Below are 7581 nucleotides of genomic sequence, written 5' to 3' on the forward strand. Positions count from 1 at the left end.
AAAGCATTCACTGAATGCAACCCACCCAACCTCAATACACTAAAGCCTGTCTGGGGAGGTGCAGGCACCTCCCTAGACAGGAAACCTATTGTTCAAGCCTCCCCTGCCGGAGTTTCATCCAGCAGCAGGAGGTCAGACTCGTGTCTGTGGCAGCAGGATCCATTTTGTGACGCTGAGGCTCTTTTGAACATTTACCGGGTATACCAGTGTGTACATGTCTTTTCCCTCTAGAAGGGTGGAATTCTACCCCTGACGCCAGAACTGGTGGGGGTTGGAGTAGGATTCCAAAGTGTTTGACACCAAACACAACATGTTTTGATGCAGCCAAACCAAAGTTAGCATTTACTGCGAGGTTATAATGCACTTAAGAGTATATAGTATGGCTGTATCATAGAACAGCTATAAGGAAGGGTTTCCGAAAGCTGCAGAGGGGCTCAGCTCATGCTAGGGCACCCTCTCACACAAAACCAAGCACTCTGCCTTCAGGATTTTCGAGGCCCACCATAGGAGTGGCTTATAGGTGTATATGTGTGCAATAAATCCTTTGGATTTGACCCCCGTGAGTGCAGTCTTCTGTTTGTGTGATTTTCATATATATACATATATAAGTTAAAAGTTCCAAACTATCAGCCAGGTCCGCAATCACCGGAACACCAACACAGCAAAGAACACGAAGACCCAGAAATCAGGTGAGTTTGTTAATTTAATACCACCTTCGCCAGGATAACGTTTCGGCCTGCACAGAGGCCTTGGTCACATGACGCCATGGAGAGCGGGGCAAAATTTAAAGTGCAAGTGCAAACATTTTAAGACATTTGATTGGACAGCAGCGTGAAAAAGAAAACAACATAGAAGACATACTTGTCATGGCACTTATTGGGATAATCCCAATAAACGAACACATCATTCCAAAAAATATATATATATAACATGCCTAGTAAATTATATCCGAATTGACTTTCATAATCAACAAATGTGTAATTTGAAAAATCATTCCATAATATTTACAAGATGAATGCAAGTAAAAAGTCTGCGGATATAATATTGATATAGGTATACTATATCTAAGTAAGGGGTGCTTACACCACCTTACCCAGGCTGCAAGTGCAGACCTGTGGTGCCATTATTAAAGGCTTCCCAGGGGTGGCATAACACATGCTTCAGCCCCTGGTAGGCCTCTGGGGTACCTATACCCTTGGTACCTAAGGTATCTATACTAGGGACTCATAAGGGTAACCAAGTAACCAATCTGGAGTGTACCTAAAACGTGTAACCAATTTAGAGAGAGAACAGCTAGGCAAACTATCAACCACCACGTATTACAAACCCACGGCAAGAAATTCACTACTGGCCTTTGAAAGTTTCCACCCACGACCACTAAGGGAGGACCTGCCCTATGGCCAATTTCTACGCATAAGGCGCAATTGCAGCAATAAGGAGGACTACAACACACAGGCCACAGACCCTTCCCACGACTACAACAACGAGGCTATCCAAGAAGGATCATCGACAGGACCAAGAAACAGGCAAAAAAACAAAATAGAGATGCCCTCCTGGAAACACCGACCCATCAAGAAACAATAACACCATTGACCTGTGTCACTACGTACAACCCTATCTCCAATTCAGTGGGTAAAATCATCAAGAAAAACTGGAGAATCATCAACACGGGCAAACGAGACTGGGACCTGCCCCTCTTTGCCTACAAAAAATCGAACAGCCTACGGGATCGACTCATCTCTACACGGCCTAGAACCACGGAAACCACCCCCAACCCTATACTACATTTAGTATGGAACCTCCCCAAAGTCACAGGTCACTACCCCTGTGGCGATTGCAGCATTTGCCATCTCACGACACAGTTCTTCGATCCTGCTGACACGGGGAAACATCATTAAGGCTATTTCCTGCATTTTGGCTTCAGGTTCAGTGGGTGGAGGGAAGATCTATTTAATTTCGTCATTGTTTTAAAAATACCCTGAATAACCGTGAACACCTACCTGACTTATTATACACTCTTGCACCCCGGTCCACCGCAGCCCTGTGGCTGATTGTTGTGGAGGGCATAGACAAGAGCAAAGACTGGAACCACTCACTTCCGGGAGCGCGCCATTTTGGTCGGCGCTCTAGTTGCTGCACGCCACATTTTCCTATTTAAAGCTTAGAGATGGCGCGGGCATACTGTTTGTGCAGTTCTCCGATCCTGCTGACATGGGGAAACATCGTTAAGGCTATTTCCTGCATTTTGGCTTCAGGTTCAGTGGGTGGAGGGAAGATCTATTTTATTTTGTCATTGTTTTAAAAATAGCGTGAATAATTCTGAACACCTACCTGACTTATTACACACTCTTGCGCCCCTGTCCACCACAGCCCTGTGGCTGATTGATGTGGAGGGCATAGACAAGAGCAAAGACCGGAACCACTCACTTCCGGGAGCGTGACATTTTGGTCGGTGCTCTAGTTGATAGACCCCCCTACCAACTATTTAAATCCAATATGGCGCGGAAGCGCCGGCGGCGTGCCAAAGGCGCCCCAAAGGCAAGCCCGTCTGCGCCCGTCCGCGCCAGTAGGTCGCCTCTCGCCAGAAACGCTGGCCAAAATCTGCCAGGTAGCTGTCTTTACTCCAGAGAGGTTTTATTAAATCTGCGTCCTCCATCTCACCATTGTAGCATTCCCCCACTTCATCCCCTGAGTGGCCCGTTATGCTGTCCGTGTGGCACTTTTGTACTTTCTAAACCTATGCCTTTATCTGTTTCTGCTGTCATACTCCCTCAACATCGGCTAAATATACTACAGTTAAATGTAAGGTCATTAGCTAAACACCATGCGGAAATATCTGACCGTATCATCGATGAAACTCCTGATTTTTTCTTTCTGACTGAGACTTGGCGGAGTGATGATATGACGGCCACAGCGAATCTGGCGCTACCCCCTGAATACTCGATTTCTTTGGTGAATAGAGCGACTAGGGGAGGTGGTATCGCTGTGATCACCAGGTCTAGCTACTCCTGTCTTTTTGATAAAGTTAATATGGAGCGAGGTGAATGTGCTCACTTTAGTATCTCTGTGAGCACTCATTTTACCCTTTCCGGTCTATTAATATATAGGCCTCCCGGACCTGCCTCCGGTTTTAACAATGCTCTCTTAGAGCCAGTTGGAGCATTTGCCGTGGAATCGGCTAATTTTAGCATTTTTGGTGATCTTAACCTCCACTTTGATCTGGACCAGGATCAGACTATTCGCACTATGCTTGCCGATTTAGCCGCTTTTCAGCTCCATCAAATATTTTAAAGCCCTACTCATAAAGGAGGTCATCTGTTAGACCCCATATTTACAAACATTGAGATGGCCACTGTGATTACCCCTACTCCTATGGCCTGGTCCGACCATCTCCTAGTTGAAATGACCATTCCCACACCTGCATCTTCACACAACAATACTCAACGTTCGGTATTTAAAAGACTGTGGCGCAAGTTTCGACTTGAAGATTTCCAAGCACTCTTAGGAACGGACCCTTTAGGCCCTTTTAGTAATTGTCGAGACAGGATATGATTAATTCTGTGCCTGGATCACCCGGGCACTTGACACTCTTATACCGGCAACCTGGATTAAGGGTCGCACACAGGATTCTAACCCCTGGTATAGTGACACCTGACTTCCCTGAAGAAGACATGCAAAAGGTATGAGCGCAAGTGGAGGAAAATCTATGCTCCCGAAAAAAAGCTTACTATCTAGTCGAACTTAAAACATATCATAGAGCTGTATGCAGGGCTCGAGCGGAGTACTATGCTTCTGAGATTAAGTTGAGCTCCAACCCCCGCTAAAGTCATCTTCAAAATTCTCAAAGATCTCAGTGCCCAAAAATCTCCAGCGCCTATTCCCACGTCAGAATCCCAATGTGAAGAATTGGCGTCCTTCTTCGTGGAGAAAATACGGGCTATTTATCAATCTTTTCCTTCCATGACTATGCCCGGTCCATCTCCTTTCATTAGACCAGCCTTAGCCTCTAATCTGACGGCTATTCCTGAGATTTCCCGGGACGAATTTAGCACATTGACTGTGAAAATTAAGTTGGGCTCTCCGGCTGATCCACTCAAACCTGCTCAGTTCAGAGAATCCTCTCTGCCCTGTATGGCCCCGCTACACCAGCTGATTAATGCCTCTTTCTCATCCGCCATTGTTCCGGTGAAATGGAAACAGGCGTGGGTCTCTCCCATCCTTAAAAAACCTAATTTAGACCCTATGAAGCCTGAAAATTTCAGGCCTATCTCTCTTCTTCCTGGATAGCGAAGGTGGCAGAATCACATGTTAATTCTATACTTACCAACGTTCTGAGCTCCAATAACATTCTGGATGAAACACAACATGGTTTCCGCGCTGGTCATAGTACCGAGACCGCTCTCTTGGCCATGACGGAACACTTGTGATCTATCCTTGACCATGGTCAAATGGCGGCACTGATCCTGTTAGATCTCAGTGCCGCCTTTGACACTGTTTCCAAGATTCTGCTCCACCGGCTTGAGGAGGCAGGGATCACTGATATGGCCCTTGCCTGGTTCAGATCTTTTCTGACCGAGAGGTCATTTCGTGTTTCCACCCCTCCTTTCCTATCTCAGGCACATCCTATTGAGCAGGGCGTCCCTCAAGGCTCGGCATTGAGCCCCATATTATTTAATCTTTATGTTCAGCCGCTAGCTGCTGTCGCCAAATAATGGGACCTCGCCATCGTCCTATATGCTGACGACACACAGCTAGTGGTTGCCCTAATGGAAGGATCGGCCCCAAATGTCTCCGGGTTTAAAAGCGGCCTGACTGCCGTGGCAGACTGGATGACATCTAACTGTCTGCAACTAAATGCAAATAAGACAGAGGATTCTACTGGTTGGAAAAAACGTAGACCTATGGGGTGATCACTGGTGGCCCAATGCTCTGGGTAAAGCCCCAGAACCCAAAACAGAAGTCAAAAACTTGGGGGTCTGGCTGGATTCCTCCCTTAATTTTTGCTTGCAGACCAAAAAAGAGTCGCTGCTACATGCTTTGGCATTCTACAAGGTCTAAGACCTATTTTAAAGTTCTTTGACTCATTTACAAGGCAGCTGATAGTCAAGTTCACGGTTCTTTCCCGATTGGACTACGCCTGTTCCCTGCTGCTGGGAGCCAATTGAGCAGAGATCTCTCGGATACAGCGCACACAAAATGCGGCTGCTAGAGCCTTAGTAGGCCTTCCCCGATTCTGCTCCATCTCTGATACCATCCGGAGGCTTCATTGGCTCCCTATGGCTCAGCGAATTCAGTTTACGACTCTATGCCTGTCTTTCAAAATCTTAAAACTTGCTACTCCTAAAATGCTCTGCAACCTTTTGACCCCGTATGTTCCAACTTGCATATTACGCTCTGCAGGTCAACATCTGGTCAGGGTATCCCGGATTAAGCGCTGCCGAGCGGGAGGGCGCTCCTTCCGCTACTTAGCAGCAAAATTGTGGAACTCATTACCAGCCCACATACGAGAACGGGAAGGCCTGTTGGACTTCAGAAAGGCAATCAAAACCCATCTCTTCCCCCTAAACTAAGCTTTTCTGGAATTATGCCCTGCTGAATCTCATCGGAGTCAGTTATCTATCTGCTACAAAGCGCCGGGACGCCCCTTTGCTGGGGCAGCTGAGCACTACATAAGCTATTTTAACATAACATAACATACCAAAACCCTCAGTCTGGAAACGGGTAAAACATGGCACCAACGCAAGCATACGAACTGCAATTCTACCAACCTAGTGTACTTGATTGAGTGCCCACGCCAGCTCCGATACGTGGGGATGACCACGAGAAAAGTACGCACCACAATCACTGAAAACAGAAGTACGGTTCGGTGCAAGAAGACTATCAGCAAACTCACAGAGCACTTCTTAAGGCATGGACATACCACCAATGACCTTAGATGGACAGTCATCGAGCAGATCCCTGTCCACCCTACAGACAACGAGAAGCACCTACTGTCCAAAGAACAACGCTGGATCTACAGATTGTCAGCCCACACGGAGGGTTTGAATGATAATATTCCGTGGAACAGCCTCAGTAGATAAGGCCTCCCCCCTGTCAATACCTGACACATCACACTCTCCCAGTGCCATCTCACCAACAGCGCCCTTGCTGGGCCTGGAATGCCCCTGCCCTGCCACATGTTCCAATGCCAAACGTCCACAGTGAGACGTACTGGATCTAACACCTAGGTTGTGACCAACTCACTCACAGTTCCTTCTTAGAATGCGCCAACCCAACACTCTGTGAGACAACACTAGATCTCGCCCACTGATGCCCCCGAACCTTACTCCACCGACAGGGCACTGAGCCTCCACGGCCCGACTTACTACACCGTGCCAGGGTATACACCCATACGGGACCATCACGACCCCGCAATGTCCCTTCCAAGGAGAGAGCGTGAAACACCACAGGTGTAATGCCCCTGCACATCCCCATGAGCCCCCACACAGTGAGTTCATCACCTCCCTTCATGGCAGAACCAATATGCATCAACATCACTGCATACTAGCGCCCGTTACCATCTTTGTCCCGCCTAGCTGCTGCAATATGCATAAATAGAGAGGGCGTCCCTCCATTACAGTGCACAGATGGAGCGCGACTGCCCCAATATGGATCAGCACTCTCCTACATGACCGCACACTTGCACGCGCATATAAACGATCTAAGCTTTTGTAATCCTGCCTAGCAGCGCCAATGAGAAAAATTAGAAAAAGCGCTACATACACCAGCATGCACGCCTTTCTTCTATTTTTCTTCTATTTCCTCTATTGCGGGTCTTTCTTCTATTTCCTCTACAACAGGCACCTCCTCAAGACAACAGGAAGCTGAACACGCCCCGCTACAAGTGCCCAGGCCAGAACACCTGACACTGCTAACAAGCAACACCTGGCGCTTTCTCCTGGTATTTAAGCGCTCTCCACACTGAATCTCATTTCTCACAGAGCCTCTGCCCGGACAACAGGTTCATTGCGGGCCCAGCGACATCGCGCAGTAAGTACCTGAGCTCGACTTTGTTAACGGTACAGCCACCATTCATGCTGCCCCCGGCCGTGTTTGTGTGCGCATCCTTTTACCGTTACCTAGTTGGGTCCAGACTACCCCCCTCCCCCAACAGCCTTTTTCCTTTTCTTCCCCCAATTTAGAGTGCACATGACCTGGCCCCCGGCTGAGCTCCATGCTGAGTTGTTCGCTAAAATCTGGGGTAAGCAACTCCCCTTTTAATATTTTATTCCTTCACCACTGTTTACTTCGGTTAGGGTACTTAAGCCTAATTTCACATACATTAACGCATATTGTGAGATCGGCCACACTTTCACTACCCGCCACTGACGCCAACACAATCGCCTTGTCTGTGGTCACCTCTAGGCACCCAGCGCGGCCTCACTGAATGCTTTTAGCCCGCTATAAGGAGACTTTACTTAAATGTTATGTCTGTTTTCTTTACCCCCACAGGTACAACTCGAGAGGAAACACCTCTTGCACATATAAGCACCGTAGCGTGTGCTTTACACACAGGGCACTGACAAACTCATGCAAACCCCT

This window comes from Lissotriton helveticus, assembly GCF_964261635.1.
Source record: "Lissotriton helveticus chromosome 1_1 unlocalized genomic scaffold, aLisHel1.1 SUPER_1_unloc_56, whole genome shotgun sequence".
NCBI classification, from domain to species: Eukaryota; Metazoa; Chordata; class Amphibia; order Caudata; family Salamandridae; genus Lissotriton; species Lissotriton helveticus.